The sequence below is a fragment of the Hippopotamus amphibius genome, chromosome 2 (genome assembly GCF_030028045.1).
Source record: "Hippopotamus amphibius kiboko isolate mHipAmp2 chromosome 2, mHipAmp2.hap2, whole genome shotgun sequence".
Lineage (NCBI taxonomy): Eukaryota > Metazoa > Chordata > Mammalia > Artiodactyla > Hippopotamidae > Hippopotamus > Hippopotamus amphibius.
The window spans coordinates 100,849,310-100,869,485 of record NC_080187.1 but is presented as its reverse complement, the minus strand read 5'-3'; positions in this window follow the sequence as shown (position 1 = coordinate 100,869,485).

The window sequence follows — 20,176 nt, the reverse complement described above, 5'->3', positions numbered from 1 at the left end:
GCTGCCCACTGCCTCTCCGTTAAGACCTTTGATGCTTTCATAGGCAAGGGAATGGGATCCATATCCCTAATTTTCAGATAATGGAAGCTGCATAGGAAATACTCCTAAAACCAAAGGTCAGTCTTGTACTTTGGACAAAATAAGTTTTACCCTTGTTCCCCGTTCCCTAACCCAGAAAGATCCTGTTAACCCAGCCCTAGAACTACCTGGAAGGGTGAGGCTGCTTGATGGGGAGGAAGAGAAAACACCTGAGCTGCAGGCGGGCAGGAGCTGTTTCACCCAGTGGTATCAGGCAGCTCAATGCTGGAAAGGTTGGCTGTCAGGGACCCCGTGCCAGCAGGGCAGACCGCTTATTTCTCATGTGTCAGGCAGCAAAGAGATTCTGGCTCTGATTCCATCCGCTCTGTTATGAAATACTGAATGTGCTTAAATAAACAGGGAAGAAAGATAATACTCATTAATTAGGGTGAGTTGCTGAGAGTTCAAAGAGTTCACCCCCTGGCCCACCCCACCAAACCCTGTCTGAAATATGTCACCCCTCAGAAAAGCCAGCCCTGTCCCAGGAAGCTTGAATAAGATCAGCTTTTGTGCTTGGGTTTGTAACACCTGCCAGGGCTGAGAAGTTCCAGTTCCTGGCTGATAAATCCTAGTTGAATGAGTGAGTGTGGAATGAATGAGTGTTGGAAGTCAGGGGAGTCCCATTAGGAACAGGAAGGGAGATGCCTGGGAAGGAGCCTGAGAGGGGCTGGGGGCCCCTGACAGCGGTCTCTCTTCTGGCTGCCCTGTTATGTTCACTTTGTGATCATTCATCAGGCTGTGTACCGTGATCCACACGCCTATGGGTATATTAACTTCAATACTTTTTCATTTAAAAAAAAGAAAATGTCTGTGGGAAAGGTGTCGATTTTGTTGATTTGAAAGTCAGTAGGAACGAAGAGAGAGTGAATGTAAGATGGAGAGCTCTCTGCCCTGCTCGTTCTTTTTAATACACAGCTTTGCACATGATGAGGATTGTGGCCCAAGCATAACCTGGGATAGGAGTCATTTGGGTAGTTTTCAGATCCTCCAGTTGTTTTTCTGGGTACTGCCTGCCCGCTTTTGAGGTTGGGCTTGACCGTGTGACTTGCTTTGCCCATGCCACATCAGTGGAAATGACAAGACACCTGTCCACTCCAGATGGATGCTTTCAAAGCCAGTGTGCAGGTCACCAGGTCCTCTTCCCCCATTCATGGTGATCATAGAATCAAGGGTTGAGATGGAAATCAGCCTGGCTCCCTGAGGGACTGGCGTGGAGTAGAGTTCCATCGCCGACCTGTGTTACATGTGTATTATGTACAATACAATAAACCTTTATTATATTAAGTTAGGGAAGTTAGACTGTGATTGGTTACCACAGCATAACTTATATTTTCTTTATTGATATAGAAATTGGTCCCAGGAAGTGGTGCTGCTGTAACCAAAGGGCTTAGTAGCTAATGTGTCGACCGCAAGGATACTGTTATTGGCGAATCAATCACAGAACGTGGAAACCTATTTGAATGGCTCTTGTTTTAGTTTTCCCAAAGATGGTAAGTACCAGTACCATCCTAGATGCACAGGAGAGAAGGTAATCCAGTACGTAGACACCTTTAGGTACTAAGGACTAAATCTTTTTGGAAAGGAAAGCCCTTTCCTATGTATCTTGTAAGGCAGATTGCATCTTATAAACTTGTAGTTCTCAAACTTGAGCACGCATCAGAATCCTTAGGAGGGATCATACAGCATAGATTGCCGGGTCCCGCCCAGAGTTTCTGATTTAGTAGGTCTTGGAAGAGGCCCAAGAATTGGCATTTCCAGCAAGTTCCCAGGTGATGCTCTTGTTGCTGTTCTGGAGGCCGCACTTTTGAGAACCGCTGCTCAAGGGAAGGAGTATTATAAGTGGACTTCCCTTATCTCAACCACAAGTACCTGCTGGATGGGACTCCTAGGTGTCTGTACGCTCTAATATTTGTGGGGTTTTCTTTCTTTGTTTGCAGTTTCCAGTGACTGAGCCTTACAGTTAGTGTGTTCCCTGTGGAGCTTTTGCTCCCCAGTTTAAAAACTGAATTTTGCAAAGCTCTTATTGTGTAGTGGCGACTCTTTCTTTCTACAGCTTGTATAATAACATCAAGTGTTTATAGATCCTGTCTTCATCCAGAATTGGGCTTTAGAATTTGGTCGGAAGGCTTCATTTGAATCACAGCAGTCTTGTAAGAGAAAATGACCCACACATTACACTTAGAAAGACATCATCTTTATTTATGGTAATGCCACTGAGTGTCTCTTTGTGTTGGCTCACTCCCTCGTGAATGCTCATTGAAAAATCATGGTCTCCTCCCGAAACCCCGGTGAGGCATGGAGCAGCGGGTGTGCCACGTCGCCATCTCTCAGCTGCTGCCTCTGAATTCCACCTCTGTGTTCTTATTCTGCCACTGGGCAGAGGCACACAACGGTTTTCCTTTACGGAGCCAGGACAGTGTTCATTCTAGACACTCACGCCAAGGTCTGAGAGACAGAGACATCTGTGAGTGCTGGCCGCAGGGGCCCATGGGACCAGGAACTTGAGGGATGTCCCTGCCTGAAGGCATGTAGTGCACGTCCATACCTCTGGGGTCAGAGACTGAATTGAGATGAGTAAGAAGAGGGAGGGGAAGTCAGTGTTTCATTGGGAAAGGGGGCAATTTGTTTATATCCTCCCTCACCTATAAATTAATCTCTGACAGACAAGACTCACTTTCAGAAAGTACACTTGCTGACACTGATTGACGGCAGGCCTTGAATAACCAAAGAATATTAACGAAGTTCCTCCGTGTGCCTCACTCAATCATCGTCAGAATATATGGCCAAACGTATAACCAAATAGCCAGACGCTTGGTGTCTTTCTTAAAAGCCCTGCTGTATGTTCTAGTCTGTGTAATATTTTAAGAGGTAGAACAGAGTACTTCTGTTTATCTTCATGTGTCAGTGTTTCAGGACCTCACCTCAGGAGGCCAGTGATCTAGCAGTTCCTAGAGCACAGCAGACTTGGATTCATGAATTTGCTTTGCGGGATTCGTTTCTGTACTTCTGATCCACAGTGAAATTAGAGAAGCCAAGAACTGCAACTACCCACCAATAAGTCTTACAAAGATTACTCTTCAGTGATCTATACTTATGCTGACCTCTACATGTAGATGCCAACATAAGAAATACTGTTACAAACAGCCCACCCCATCTGGGTAGGGAAGTCCCATATTATCCGAAGTCTATGGAAATATAGATAGGTGTCACTTCTCTTGTCTTTGCTTCTCCATCTCTGTTCATTTGATACCTAATGAAGACTGACTTTTCACTTCTTGTGCTCATTCTCTGGCTTCTGCCAAGCTATTAAATGTATCCAGAGTTGAAGACCAGTGAAAGATATTCACCTTGGGATAATCAGTGCAAGTGAAGAAGCAATTTACAGGAACCCATTTTATTTGAAGGCGAAAGTTGCTTCTAATCATTCTTCAAGGGGTGCCTCATTCTCTCATTTCTAAGTGGGTATGTCAGTTATCTGTGGCCACTATAATGCTGTGTAGCACAGCGCTCGGAGCCTCAGTGGCGTACAGCAATAAACAGTTACTCCTCACATATCTGGGCGGTCACTGAGGTGGTTCTGCTGACCTTGGCCAGTCTCACACACTGCTGTCAGCTGATCGAGGCAATTCAGGTCTGTTCCACATGCCTCTGGTCTTCCCGCTGGATAGCCCAAGCGTGTTCTCATGGCTGCAACGAAGACACAAAAAGAACAAGTGGACAAGGCTCCTTGAGGCTTAGACTCAGAACTGGCACGTCATCATTTCCATGGCATTCTTTCAGGCCAAGAAAATCACGAGGCCAGCCCAGATTCAAGGAGATCAGGAAACAAGTCCTGCCTCTTGTGAGACGAACTGAAAAAGGCCACATGTCAGAGTGTTTGGCTGTAGACAGAAATAAAGGATTCAGAGACAAAATGCAGTAAGTCTTCCATAGCGTGAGATCCTCCCCCAGTTATAATTTTGGCCAGGATTTAGGGGTTGCTTAAGAGACGTACTTCTGTTACCCTCCTTAAATACCTGCGGGAAAGGGTGGAGCTCGTCAGTCAGGTCTCTTGAGGCTGCTGTTTGCAGAACCTTTTTTCCAGTGGGGGCCTTATGTCAGTCCTCAGCCTACCATTAGCACCACCACGACTGTTGCCACAGGGGAGCTCCTAACTGGAGTTAGTTGCCACGGGGCATCCAGTGACTGTGAACTTCAGCAGTGGACAGATAATGGTAGCTTGTTGGAAATCATGGGGGTGGGGATGGCCCAAAAGCAGCAGAAGAGAAGAGTGTTGTCATGAAAGAGTCTTGGGAGCTAGTAGTAAGTATTTTTGAGAAGGATCAGGGTGCGGCACCATTGAGGAAGCAACTGGATATCTCCAGTCTGTTCTTCCTGGGGGGCCTACACCGGAAAGCAGGAGGGGCATTGGATGTCCTCAGTCCTGGCTTCCTCCTGGCAGAAGCGAAGAGGGGACCAGCATGAGTCACGTGGGAGCCCCCTTGAGTGCTTAGCTGGCGAGCTTTATTTTCACTGCAGGCCATGGCTACTTCTTGTGGCCAACCGAGAAAGGCTCCACAATCGTTTCTGAATTCTCATCCATGGGATTGCTCTGAGGCAGTCTTACCAAGTACATGCGGCTCAGCCTCTGGGCACTTACTCAAAGGCATCACCCGTATCCTTTGGTAGCTGATCCCAGCCTAACGTGTCACAGGCAGCGTGGACGTGGGCTGTGCCATGCCGGGGGTGTGAATGTTGAGGTGGGGTGGTTGGCAGAGAGGAGAGCTTTACCACTTGCTAATGAAGTGAAAGGAATTCCTCACTGCTTAATGGTATTTTAACGCTTCTGGCTTGCTCTGGATGTAAGCTGTCGACTGAATCTACTCAAAATACGGAGGCCTTCATTCCTGGTCCCACGGGAAAGGTGGGGCAGACTGCAGTCATCACCTGAACCATGCTTCTCACACTTGACGGCAGGAGACGAGGATAAGAGCTATATCAAACACAGCGGGAGCCGCCGAAGGTGTTGTAGCTAAGCAGCCTGAGGCCTGGCCCTCCCCGTGCTCCCAGAGCAAGGCTGAAACACCTGTTGGCCCGCGCCTTCAGACAGACGTGGGAGGTGTGCTGGAGCGGAGATGGATGCTTTCTCACATCTGCGTCAAGGAGGGTGCCCTGCCCAGGCCGGGTGTCCTCACAGCAGCTGGCTTCGCGTGCCGTGGAAATTTTTCTCTGTGCGTGGGTTCCAGGATCGCCAGGGGCCAGGCTGTGCTGTTTCTGCTGCTTCCCTCCTAGGGACCGCACTTTCCCCACAACCAAAATGACGAGCAGAACCAGCCCCATTTGCTGAGTGGAGAGGAGGGTGCCTGGCACAGACTACAGTAGTACGGCCGGTTTGGAACCTGCCCGGTGTGACAGATTTTACAGGGCGTTCATACAAGGTGGGCGGCGACACATCTGAAGAGTAGCTGTGCAGAAAGGGAAGAGAGGAGCTGTGTGCTGCCCCAGGAGGAGGGGCTCTGAGCGCTAAGCCAGAAATCCAGCAGCCAGCACACAGCACGTTTAAATGGTGCCCCCAGGAGAGGGGAACAAGGAAAAGGTCATTCAACTAAATCAACAAAATAGGTGTTTGTTCAACTGAATAAGGCCTGAATGAACACTGCTGGTCCCTCTGTGAGGGGGCCTGCTAAGGGGTGAGAGAGCGTGTGCGGGCATCCTGAGGTCCCCGCCAAGGCTGAGACTGCTTCCTGTGTCCTCTGAGCCCACCAGCTCACGTTCTTCCTCTGTGCAACCTGGCCTGTCCGCTCTCCCTAGTGGCCAGTGGTGGACACACCCCAGCACAAGCCAGTTTCCTAATGTTTTTCAAACAAGTCATGGGTTACAAAATCAGTGTCACGACAAACACTTTTTAAAGTCAAATAAATCAGAAGTCTCAGGTTGTACCATGTATAGTAACGGTAACTACCATTTCATGAGCTTTACGTGTGTGTGTGTGTTTGTGTGCATGCGTGCTGGGTCACAAGGGGAGAAGTCTTTGTTACCGTTGGTAGAGTAGACGTTTAAAAAGTTTGCACAATTATACTCCAATCAAGAGCTTAAACAAATAGTTTGCAAACGCGGTGCAGCCAGGTCCCGCGTGGCTGTGGTTCTTCATGGCAGGGAACGCGGGGAGGAATCATCCTCAAGTACCCATTCTGACTCCTTCTGAGTCAGGGACTTGGGGGTTGGGAGGGGGTAGCACAGAAACTGGAGAGGGTGCAGTACTTCCTCATTTGAGGAGGTAACAAGATGGGTGACAAACAGCCACAAACAAGTTTAAAGAAAAAGAGCAAGTTATGGTGCAGCAGGTACGTGAGAAGAACACGGCAGGTAGAGCCCGAGGAGGTGGGAGGCCTGGGAAGGTTCGTCCAGAGCCGTATCATGAAGGAAGCAAAGGGCATGAAAGTGCTAGAGGAAGAGGGATGTTTTTACCTCATAGCAGGCTGTAGCTGGAAGGGACTTTTGGACTAATGTCATCACCACCTTATTTATTTATTTTTTTTCGGCAACCCATATTTGTAGCCTCATGGACTATAAAAGTTTCCAAGTTTAATAGCACGTATCTGGCGCCTTCGGTCAGCTTATTTCTCCCTCTTTTGACTTCTTATTATATTGATTGTTTTTTATTGTGGTAAAATACATAGCGTGAAGTTTGCTGTTTAAACTATTTTTAAGTGTACGATTCAGTGGCATCAAGTACATTCACGATGTTGAATAATCAGCCCCATCATCCGTTTCTAAAATGTTTCATCACCCAAAACAGAAACTGCAGCCACTGAGCAATAACTACTCATTTCCTATTCACCCTTGTCCCTGGTTGCCTCCGTTCCACTTTCTGTCTCTGAATTCGCCTTTCTAGATATCTCACATTAGTAAAATCATGTAATATTTGTCTTTTCTTGTCTGGTGCATTTCACGTAACATAATGTCTTCAAGTTTCATCCATGTTGCAGCCTGTGTCGGAACGTCATTCCTGTTTATGGCTGACTAATAGTCCATTGTATGTGTATGTGACATTTGATTTATCCAGTCATCTGTTGATGGACACTTAGGTTGAGAGCATCTCATTTTCAGTGCAGGAACCGAAGCTCTGAGTAGCTCAGGGCTGCCCCTTTACTTAGTGGGAAGCCTGATCAGGGAGACCGGGTCTCCTGCCTCCAGGGCCAAGACTATTTATCACTACTTCAGGCTACTGAGCATGACACCCTTTGACTTCACATTCTGCTCTGGCTTCAAATAGTGAAAAATAACAACAAACGCTTATATAGCATTTAACTACATACCAGGCACTGTTCTGAGTGCTTTATGCATGTTAACTCATTTTCTCCTCACCATAGATCTGCGAGGTAGTTGTATAGCATTACGTTCCCCACTTTACAGATGAGGAAACAGCATAGAGAGGTTAAGGAACTTGCCCAATGTCACACAGCTATTAAGCGACAAAGCTGGGCCAGGAACCCAGCTCCAGAGTCCCTGCACTTAACCATTCTACCACACTGCCCACCTTATAGAGAGAAAAGCATTCTTCACCAAAGCAACACATCCCAGTGGGATTATATTTCTACTGTCAGAGACTCAATTCCAGAGAAGAAATCAATCAAGGTGCCGTTTATCTGAAATTAACTCAGTAAGAAAGTTTATCCCAGAAAAAAGACTGCACGTTGAGTTACACCTGCCTTTTACACAAATGTCCATGGCTCCAAACTCTGCATGGGTCTCATGGGACAGAGTCTCCTCCCCTGACCAGTATGATCTAGGAACTACAGGACAAATGAAAATCCTTCAGGCCCAGAATTGGTTTCCTAAGACATTCTAGACTCTGCTTACTTAAAGGCACAGAAGTCTGATTCTGGGGAGGCCCTGGCTACTGAGAATGCAATTAGTTTTCCATGTGCCTCTGAGTGTCACACTCCAGCCTATGACAGCCACTATAGCTAGGGTCAGGCCAGTAACCTGCAGACCCCAGAAGAGTCACACAAGTACCCGACAACCCTGCCCCAGGTATATTTACGTCATGTGACTTGTTGACTAGGAAGATGGAAACTTCTAGAAAGGAAACCAAAGAGAATCCATAGCTGCTTTCTCCAAGCTTCTTATACTTGGAAGAGCAGTGATGAAGAAATCACTCCCATGCTAAGGAGGAGGAAAATTGGAGGGAGTCCCGCTGTCTCCAGTAAAACAAACAAGGACGCTTAATTTCCAGGCACTGCCAAGAAGATGTATTATTAGAAAGTCTGCGCCCCAAGGGACTCTGTGTCCTTGCAGTGCGGCTGTCTGAGTTCTCTAGGTTGTGGTTTCAGCCAGGAAGTCGGGACTTCAGTTGTTGGGTCAACAGGAACAGAACTTACCTGCCACAGCACGTGGGGCTGTGGCTTTGGTAAGACTCCGTCCAGGTGCCCTCCCAAGGCAACCAGTTGCTGGTTTCTGTCATTTCTCTTGGGGAAGCTACCAATTGCTAAACAGCAAGGAAGGGCACACATGCACTGCTATTTTATGTGTCTTGCCGTGTTGAAATTTTTCTCTTCCACCTTACCCACCCACCAATATCAACCAGGTTCTCCTATATCGGAAGTCAAGTAACACAGACATCAGAGTGATACAGTCATGGAGGGGGAACTGTTTTTCCTGCCACAGATTGGAGACAACAGCTCCAGAACTGTTCTCTGGAGCTCAGTAAGACACCTTCCAACCCCAGCTCTGTAAATAACTCCTGTGATCCCCCTCTTGCCCGGAAGTCTTCACAGACGAGCACCCTTAAGTTCTAATGAAGCCAAAGACCCTGTCCAGAGCTGGGGCAAGAAGGAATCCATGGCAGGAGGAAACCAGCAGAATCTACAGGCTACAGCCCCCTGCCAGAAGCATGCAAACCCCAGAAGAGTCACACAAGCACCTACCCCTCCAGCCCTAGTTACAGTCAGGTCATGTGACCCACTGACCAGGAAGAGAGAAACTTTGAGAACAAAAGCCAAAGAGAACCCACAGCTGCTTTGTCCAAGCCTCTTCTACTTGGAGCAGCAAGAGATGAGGAAATCACATGAGATCATGCTTGCGAAAGCATTTTGTAAACTTACACAGGTGCTCTAGAAGTTTTAGCTATCTTGCTGAGGGGAAGGGAATGTTTTCTTGAGGCCAGGTGGCTTTTCATCATTCCGAGTTTCACTCCCAGAGCACACAGGCACTCACACAAAACATCATCTTCCAAGTCACCCCAGGAGCAGGGACAACAGCTGAGTGGGTGGGAACGGATCCAGCTGTGGACGTCCGTGTTCTGACTGGAGGGTCCACTGCCCTGCTGAACCCAGGCAGACTGCCCTGATGGGAAAGAGCGAGAAGGTTTTTCTGAGGAACCTGCGCCCTGTCTTTGCTGGGTGTGAGGACGAAGGAATTAGAATCTGCTGTGAGGCAGCACCGGGGCTTCATTCGCTCCAGTGTTTCTGTCGCTGTTGCGCTACGGACTCCGTCACTCCTCGGGGCTGCCCTGCAGAATGCTCAGGGCTCATTCCCGTGTATTTCACACTCCCTCCTCTGCACCAGCTCCCCCACCTGTGCTCCCATACAAGAGCAGCTGGTGTCCATCCATTCCTTCCTGTGGGCCTGATGCTGTGCTAAGCACGTCACATGCATCACCTCATGAAGCCCCGTTAGCTAAGTGATCACCAAGCCCACCCGCCCCACCCCCCTCACAGCTCTTGTGTCCCTCACCTTCTCCCACCACTAGTCCCTTAGTTCAGGGCACCGCCCCTCCTAGATTGCTGTGGGGGTGTCTGAACGGGTCTCCCCGCCGCCAGCCTTGTCGCTCTTCAGTGCAAGCATATTATTCCCTGTGGAAAGCCACTGGATGGCTCCCGCGCTTCCTCCTTGGTCTGGCTTGATGAAAGTTCCTCCGTAATTTGGGTTCAGCCCCATCACATTCCCCCCACACCCTCCAGCTGAGCCAAACCAAACTGCCACAGGGGTTCGTAAACTTAAGCCCTCGTGCCACCCACTTTATTACTCATAACCTCTCCCCAGTTTGTTCAACAAAGGGCTGAGGCTCCTCAAGTTCTCTCACTTCTGAACAATAAACTGGTCTCTTTGCCAAGGAAATGCGTCTGCAAGATCCAGAGAAGCATGGTCTCAACAAGAGTTATAATGGATGGCCTTGTCCATATTAGGACAGTACACACCTAATGTATCCACTCACCTGGAGGGAAGGGAGGTGGTCCACGTGGAGACTGCATCCAGCTGAGTAAGAGATTCAACACAGGCAAACACCGGCCTCCCTTACTGGTTCCGAGTTACGGGGCGGGAAGGTGTTTGTTTCACTGTCCCAGCCCCCTTCTCTCCATCTGTGGCTGACTGTCCCTCCGTTCTCACTAGACCAGAAGCTTGCCTCATGTTCTGCTGAGTGTTTCTTTTCAGTAGTGAAGCTTAAATGGCCAGTGATGTCGGCATACAAAGTAAAATGCTTCAGACTTCATTGTGGTTCAAGCACGGGAGTCTTCATCTTTGAAAGCATGAAAAAGGCAAAATTGTTTTGTCTTGTAGGTCACCGGACATACCATACTTCATATGAAGTAAGGTGAAGACCCAAATAGGGCTCCCTGGGCCCACAAAACTAGATCTGGCTCTCGCTTTAACTTCATTCACTCTGTGGGCAGTATCAAGAGATGAGAGAAACGCAACGAAATTAGAATAAAACATCATCCACGTCAACTTCTTTCCTATAGAATGAAATTACACACCCTTCCTGTTCCACAATTAGAAAGGTGTTTTTCACTCCAGTGAAAATAAGGAAAAGAGAATTTAAAGAGGTCTAATTTCTTTCAAAAACTAAGTGGGAATTAAAATACTGTTTAATAACTCTTGCAGTGTTTCACCTACATGACAATGCTCTTTATTTTTAAAAAAAGCAACTGTAAGTGAATCTTGGCCTCCTACAGTGTTGACAACATGTCACTACTCTCATTTTTTTCTTTCCACATTTTTTTTAATTCTTCAATTCTCCATTTCCTGCAGTGAATTATGAAGTATTTATGGTTTGTGTATATTTTTAATAGTTGTACATATTCTTTTCCTAATATAAAAGAATGCAGGGTTCATGGTTTTACACATCCATTCTTAATTTAAGCGAATTCAGGAAGCAAGAAGCGAGACCCATGCCCAGCCCAGGCCAGGAGAGCTGTGTGTCCTGTGGCTCTCTGCCACCTTGTGTTACATGTGGGTACTGCACTGCCCTCAGTACTGTATTGTCTGAGATGGATGGAGTCCTCCCTCCCTTCTGCCGCACAGTCACCACCATCACCGTACATCTCTTCCCCAGAACAACCCCAATTCTGTGGGATGGGAGAACAAGTGCTCCCAGGCTCCAGGAGGAAAACCTCACTTTGACTCCTGTTACCCCCTTCACAGCTGAGACTGTGGGCAAGTTCCTTCACCTTTTTGAGCCTTAGTGTCTACATCTATAGATTGTAGGTGATAATAAATACCTGCCTTCTGACTTGTGGTTACTGCCTTCTAGCAAGCCAGATGGATGTAATGTTGTTGTCAAGATTAAATGAAAAATCATAAAGTGCCTACAAATCATAGACCAATGAATACTTCTGGAACAAATGGAAGAATAAGTAAATAGCTGATTGAAGAGACCTGGGAAGAAGCTTGAGGCTATTGGTCCAACTTCCTTCCTGAGCTTAAGTCCCCTCTTCTGAGGAAATCAGTGAGATGAGGAATAAGAATGGCAGTTGCTAAGGGTAAGGGGGTCTTTCTGACAGTTGCTCTTGGAGCAACTTCCAGCTTCCTAAAGACAAGAAACTGACTGGTCTAGCTGGGTTGGGGGCCTGCTGCAGGTCCAGGCAACTGGCAGGGGTCTGCCATGTTAGTTACAGGATTCCAAATGGGGCGGGTCCTTGAAAGCTGGGTTGACATTCTGGGGGGCGTTTACTAAACCACATGAGAGCCTGAACTAAGTAGCAGTGGCAGCAGGATATCTGTGGGAAAAACTGTCCTGAGACCCAGAGTTAGGTCTTAGAAATGAACCACTGTGAGGGTTAAGAAAGCCCATATGGCTGGACTCTAGACAGTGAATTTCTAGAAAGCCAGATGGCTGTAGATTGATTTATGCCATCCATCTGCTTCTAAAGAATCAACTGATGCAGGTATCACTTTTATTCCTACTTCAAATATACAAAAATCCCATTGGTATATATGCTTCATGAGGGCAAAGATTGTTTTGTTTTGTATCGCATTGGGTGTTTTGTTTTCTAGTGTTTTCTCATGATCTAGAATAGGAGTCAGCAAACCTTTTCTATAAAGGGTAAGATAAGAGATATTTTCACTTCTGCAGAATATACAGTTTACACCACAACTGCTAAAGTAGGGTCTTCAGTATATCTTGTAATTAATTGTTGTTTGTATGAAATCTATTGTTTTCTGTATTTGATTTTATCACCAGAAATGTACTAAAATTCCTTATCATTTGTAACAGTTTTTTAGTTCATTCTGTTGGGTTTTCTAGCAATTATATATATATATATTATTATCTATAGACTATATAACATAAAATTATACATACACTTTTATCCATGAGATATGGTAACTTTACCTCCTTCTCAATTTTTATGCCTTTTGATTTATTTATCTAGTCTAACTGGGCTAAAAATTTAAGAAAAAATGGGAATAAAAACTAAATATATATATATACACAATTATATATATACACAAAATATATATATATACAAATATATAATTTTTATTTATATATATATACACACACACACATGCACAAATCAAAACCCAGAGAGGTTAGATTTCTTGCTTGATGTTACAGAAAGTTTGTTCTAAGCCAGAATCCAAGTTCTCCACTTTCTGGCTGAGGTCTTCTTCCACCACAATACCATAGCCCCAGGCAAAGCACAGGCTCCAGAGGAAACTGTTGGTTTTTCTGAGAAGGGCAACCCCTAGGAAGACTTGGTGAGCTGGACAGGAGGCATTATCTTCTAGACATTGCCCTCAGAGACAATGAGTATGCATTTCTGTGCTCTTTAATCCTTGATGACCTCTCACCTAGTTGAGGTAAGGATTCAAGGATCTTCTTCTTCAAAAAAAAAATTGGTCTTATCTTTCCTATTAGCTGTATTGAACACATTTCAACTTTAGGAAACAATCAGAACAGAAATTCTTTTCGCAAAGAAATTAATGCCTCTTAGTCTTCAAAAATAATCTTTTTGTCTATTGTTTTTCAAAGTTTTGAAAATCAATATGATATTTTTTAGGTAGCACATCGTTACAGAAGCTCTATGTGCACTGTGAATTATTAGCAGAAAGTTAGTGACACAGACAGACTCTCTGGCTGCCTCCATGTTCTTGGCCTGCTGATGTTCATGCCTTTGTGATGTCCCTTCCCTTGCACATGGGTGGCACCTGTGACTTGCTTCCATCCATACGACTGGGCGGTGGTGATAGAATGTCACCTCTGTGATGATGTTCCATAAGATTGTAATGCCTGTCTTGCAAAGAGACTCACTTCCTTGAAGGCTTTGGGGAAGCATGTTGGGAAGACCCACAAGGCAAGGAGCTGAGGGTGGTCTCTGGCTGACAGCCCCCAAAAAGTGAGGCCTTCAGTCTGACAACCTGCCAGAAACTGAATACCCCCAGCAACCGTGTGAGCAAGGAGGTGGTGCCTTCCTCACGCATGCCCTAGATGAGACATAGCCCCAGTCATCATCTCGATTGCAGCCCTGCAGCAGACACAGCTAAGCTGCGCCTGGACTCCTGACTTACAGAAACTGTGAGAAAATGCATGTGTTGTTTTAAGCCACAGAGATTGTGGTGATATCATTACATAGCAACAGAGAACCAATACAACCTGATAATACAAGCATGAAGAAAATACGTTCCTATTATCCAGCGATTACCGCTGTTAACAGCATTGTGTGTACCCTCCTGGGTAAACTGAACACACTTTCATTGAAAAATCATAATTAAACTGAAGCACATAGGTCAGAAAAGGGAGGTCCCTCCTCTCCGTCTTTACCTTGTCCCCCTCCCCAGCTTCCCCGGGGAAACCACTGTTAGCAACTTTGTGTGCTTCTCTCTCTCTTCCAATGTCCATGGAATTATATATTATGTATTTATATGTAATAAAATGCACATATGTAGTATACATATATAGAATACACTTTACAGAAGTATATTTTACATGTTTTTAAAGAGAAATGTACAGTTAAAACAAAAAGACAAGGATTATTTTATGTACCAGTTGCTCAAGTCAAAAAACTAGGATTCACCTTTGTTTTTCTTTTTCCCTTACTCCGCACATCCAAGGCGCCAGTAAATCCCATCGTTTCCATCTCTGAATATAAGCCACGTCTCCCTGATTGCTTGCCACTATCTCACCACTGTTTCCGTGGGCCACACTACCACCTTCTCTGGCTCGTCCCTGTCCTCAAGGGCCCCCCACCACGGCCTTGCCCCTGAGCCTCCTCTCAGCACCACGGCCAGAGCGACTCTGTTAAAACCTGAGTCAGATCCTGTCACCCCTCCCTTCAGAACCCACCGATGGTTCCCACCCCACATGGAATAAAAATTTCGGCTCTTCCCACTCCTACCACACCTTCACCCCTGCTGGCTAACTTAATAATGGTCAAAGGACCAAAGTTCAGAAGGAATGGTGACATTGGAGAATATAAAGGGGGGGAAAGTGAAACTTTTATTTTAAAACAAAGTTTCACACATGTCAAGCCTACTCTTTCTCTTTTAGTTCCCTGTAGCCCAGACAAATACCAGTGTTGCATCATGGTTTGACCAGTGCACATATGCTCTTTACTGACATTTGAGATTCTGAGTACAGCTGCATGCCAAGGCACAAATTGCTGAAAGCTCCATCTTCCACCAGAACATCTGACCACTCTTGCTTTATCCACACTAGCCGCAATGTGTCATTACCATCCCCCAGGATTTTTTTAATCCCTTAAGAATGGTTTACTCAAACCCACAAAGAATTTCTTTATCAGGAGGGTCATGCCACAGTGTGGACATTCCTGCTATCTGAGGGTGGAAGGTCCTTGGTAAGGCCACAGTCAAGGTTGCCTGGATTAGAACCCTTCCCTGGCAGCCTGGAAAATGAAGTCCAGTCTCCTGAGCTTGCACACACAACCCTCCATCTTCTGACCCCATCCACCTCTCCAGCCTTGTCCTCCTTTCCTGCACACTCACCGCTCTCCTGCCCCTATTCCCCCTAGGAGCCTTTGCACATGTGGCCATTCTCTCTCATTTTCCCATGTCTAAATCCTACATATCCCACCCCCCCAAACCATTCACATCTTAACCTAAATATTCACCAATCTATCAACATCCAATGATGAACCCCAATGATAAGTTAACCCCTGTATCCCAGGGCTTTCTCTTCCACCTGTAATCACTTTATCTATATTTGAGGTATTCCTGCAACACACTTATCCCCTTTTGCTATTAGCCACAATATTGTACCGATTGGATATGCTCTCTGAAATATTTTCCTTAATTGAGATCTTTATTATAGAGAAAACAATCCATCCCAGTACACTCCTCCATATTCCACAGGCTGCAGGCTCTTCTTTGCCAGTGAGTGACTGTCCTGTAAATGCTCTCAGCCAAGAGAGCTCACACTGCACAGAGATGAGAGTGCTTTGCAATGTATGTTACTTACTCTGCTGAAGCCTCTCTTTCTGCCAATTAGTGTGTGTTCCAGCAACTAGTTTGTGCCTATCCTGGCTGAGAAATTGTTTGCAAGTACAGTACTAGAACTTCCACAAAGAAACAAAAAGATAAGCAGAAGAAGAGGATGTTAAAGTATAAATTTGACAGTTACTCTAGGTAACTATGGGAATGGTTGAGGAAGCAGAGGAAAAAGATCAACAGGCAATTACAGATTAGTGGAACAACTTTGACATTTTTAAGAACACTGTAAAGTTTGCTGCTGCCCAGAAACACTAACCAACAACTAAAGGGATGGCAGGTGACCGCAGTCATGACTGGGAGCTTATCACTTGTTTGTCGACAAAGGCCTACCACTGTGCATGGCTGGCTTTGCATCTCTTTAGGGATGAGGCCATGTGGACCACTTATAGACTGATTTAAACAGCATTCCTATATCCAGGGATGCATCCTTCATGCAAAAACAGTAGTGCATGTAGGAGAGTGAGTCAAAAATTATCCTCACTCTGGCTGTAGAATTTATTTTAATTAACTTTAGAAAAGACAAATACATCATTTTTCAACATAATCTCCTTGCTTTTCAATACACTTTGTCCATCTGTCAACAAGCTTTCATATTCTCTCATTAAAAAAATGTTTAGGCTGAGCTGCAAGCCACGAATGCACCGCTGTCTTCACTTCCACATCAGAAGTGAATCTTCATCCTCGTAGGGCTGCTTTCAGGAGACCAAACAGGTGAAAGTCTGATGGAGCAAGATCAGAACTATGGGAAGGATGCTTTAACACTTCAAAATGAAGTTTTTGTGGAGCATTGACAGTGGGCAGGAGTATGCAGACGTGCATTGTCATGCAAGATCACAGAGCCCTTGGATAGCAGTCCTCTGTGTTTAATCCAAAGTTTAGGCTTCACCTCTTCAATAAGCATCTCACTGTAACAAGCACTGTTGATTGTTGAACATTTTTCCTGATAACGTTCTGATACTGGCCCCTGAGAATCCCAGAAAACTGTAAGCATCCATTTTCCAGCTGATGATTGGTTTTTGAACTTTTTTTTGGTTGGCAATTGATGTTTCTGTTCCATACTCTGCCGTTTACTCTCAGGCTCGTAGTGATGAATCCATGTCTCAACACCAGTAATGATTCTCTTTAAGAAACTTTCACGTTCCTTAGAGTATCGGTCCAAATTTTATCTGCAGATATCCAAATGCTTCTGCTTATGCGCTTCTGTGAGTTGTTTCGGTACCCATCCCACACAAACTTTTCAAAACCTAAGTCTGTCGTGGATTACTTCATTTTGAGGTGTTAAAGCATCCTCCCTATAGTCCTGATCTTGCTCCATCGGACTTTCACCTGTTTGGTCCCCTGAAAGCAGCCCTACGAGGATGAAGATTCACTTCTGATGAAGAAATGAAGACAGCAGTGCATTCGTGGCTCACAGCTAAGCCTAAACATTTTTTAATGAGAATATGAAAGCTTGTTGACAGATGGACAAAGTGTATTGAAAAGCAAGGAGATTATGTTGAAAAATGATGTATTTGTCTTTTCTAAAGTTAATTAAAATAAATTCTACACCCAGAGTGTAGATAATTTTGACTCACCCTTGTATAATACTTTCATTTCTATTATTTTTTGTTTTCCTTTATCAAATTGTGTCTTAAAATCCGACTGTGTTCTAGATTTACATACTGCTTTGAACATGGTAGTTACTGAGAAAAGTTCTTTCAACAACTGAATGCTAAAGTACCCAGATTGGGCCCCTTGCTCTGGATAGGGAAGGTACTTGCAAACCAGTTTTCTTTAAAAGTTTTCTCTTACCCACTCAGGATAACTGCCACAGCTTCTTGTGCTGTAGCTCTTGTCACCATATAATATACATATTGTTTCCTTGTCTGTCTTTTCCACTGGCCTGATAGCACCGAGCTGTGGCTCAGTCTCAACAGGAAACGTGCCATATCCAAACTGGGAAACTCCAGAAAGAGTTAGTAAGGGGCAATTTACCAAGCTAAAGGCTGGATGTTGGGAAACCACAGGGGATGCTCTAGCACTCAGAGCTGGTAAACCAGGAGTCATGTGCCAGGGCCTCCTTCATTTCAGGGACATGGACAGCCCGACACACTCATGTGGGGACAGAGCAGGGGAACCAATACCCTTCCCTCACTCCCCTCCCATTCTCCAGTCTCCGCCAGGGCTCCCTACTGGCTGCACCAATGCCAGAGGGCAAGGAGCCCATGGACGTGGTCCACAGAATCACCCTTCTGGGCAGAGATCAGGGTACAGAGGGTGAGGAATGGATCTGGCTGGGCACGTGGGAGACATCAAGACAGTGTGCATCCTGTATAATATTTATGTCCCTTTGGCCCAGAACAACCCTCATTTAAGATTTACTTTCCTCGTGCCCGGGAAAATCCTTGATACTAGGGGGGAGATTATAGTTATATTTCAGCCATACTGTCAGGCACTAGAGATATAAACACAAATGTTAATAAGCGTTTGGCTGGAAGGAGAGCATGAAGGATAAATTAGAGATGAAGGAAGAAAACTTTTCTGAGACGGGCATGTCTGATTAACGGAAGGGTACGTGTTCGCAGGGCTTCCAACCTCCTCCCTGGGAACCGAGTCAGGTGCCCCAAAGGTGAGGGTTAGTTCAGGTAACTCAGGAAGAATAGCTCATTTTAAACAAACAAACAAACAAAAAGACAAACCAGCAGTACATGTGCGGTCCATCTTGAGCTATCTGTGGGTATCAAGGTAAAGTGAGATATTAACGAGCACACTTAGCTAGTTAATGGCAGTATCTGCCAGGAGAGGATCAGTTATGCTGTACAAACAAACAACATAAATATTTCAGAGGCTTCTCCTGGGTATATACTCAAAAGAATTGAAAGCAGAGTCTCACAGAGATATTTGTATACCCGCGTTCATAGCAGCATTACTCACAATTGCCAAAAAAGGAAGCAACCCGAGTGTCCATCAGTGGATAAATGGATAAAAAAAAATGTGGCAAATATAGATACAGTGGAATATTATTAAGCTTTAAGAAGGAAGAAAATTCTACCGTGTGCTACAGCATGTATGAACCTGGAAGATCTTGTACTAAGTAAAATAAGCCGTTCACAAGAACACAAACTTTGTGTGATTTTATGAGGTACCTAGTGTAGTCAAATGTATAGATGCATAAAGTTAAATGGTGGTTGTCAGGGATAGCAGGAGGGAAAGCTGAGGTGTTATTGTATCATGTGTATAGAGTTTCCTTTTTACAAGATGAAAAGTGTCTGGAGACGGGTCACACAAATGTGAATATACGAGAGGGAGTCAAAAATTATCCTCACTCTGGTTGTAGAATTTATTTTAACTTTTAGAAAAGACAAATACATCATTTTTCAACATAATCTCCTTGCTTTTCAATACACTTTGTCCATCTGTCAAGCTTTCAATTCCCTCATTAAAAAATGTTTTAGGCTGAGTGGCAAGCCACAAATGCACCGCTGTCTGCACTTCCACAAAAACAAACCACTGCACGCTGCTCTTCTCGCGTGCAAATCACAAGTGGGGCATCCATTTTTGCTCGCACCACAGTTACAAATGAACTGATGTAACACGTCACACCTGCACAGCAGTGACTGGGGAGACAGTAGCCTTGAACGGAAAGCGCTGATGAGACAGTGCCGCTGACAGAGGTTTTAATATAACCGGCGTGCGGATAATTTTTGACTCACCCTTGTACTTAACACTACTGAATTGTATACTTAAAAATAGTTAGGGTGGTAAATTTTATGTAATATATATTTTACCACAACTTTTTAAATGTTAAGTTAAAAAATTAAGTGGCTTAAACCACAAAAATTTATTTCTCATTCCACTGCATTTTCATCAAGGGTTCACTAAGGGCTCTACCCCACGTTAATATCGTCCTCCCTCTGGACCCAGCTCATGGAGGAACTGCTTTCTGGAACACTGCTGGTTTCCATGGCCAAGGAAGGAGACTAAGGGTGAGTGTACTAAACTCAAGGTACCCACAGATACATGAGGTCAGAGACATGGGGGCAAGAAAGCCCAGAACGAATGCAAATCAAGTATGTCTAGAAAAAAAAAACATGGATACAGTTCCTGGCACAAGAAGCTGAGTAGACCCAAACAGATAAGAAATTGACCGTGGTTTTAGAAGAATGAGTAGCCTAGCCTAAAATGCCTGTGACTTCTTGAGATTTTAAATCCTTGGTTTCCTCAGCCACCTCTGGGCAGCAAAGGTAAGGATGAGAAAGGAAAGGACGAGAAAGCTCTTCATCTCTGAGGAGGTCATTTACTAAGTAAATCCTAAATTTACTTAATCCTAAATGATCCTATTCAGATAACACTAAGGAAAGTGATGAAAAAGCAGAGTAGAGCCAATGGCCAATGGAGAACACAGACG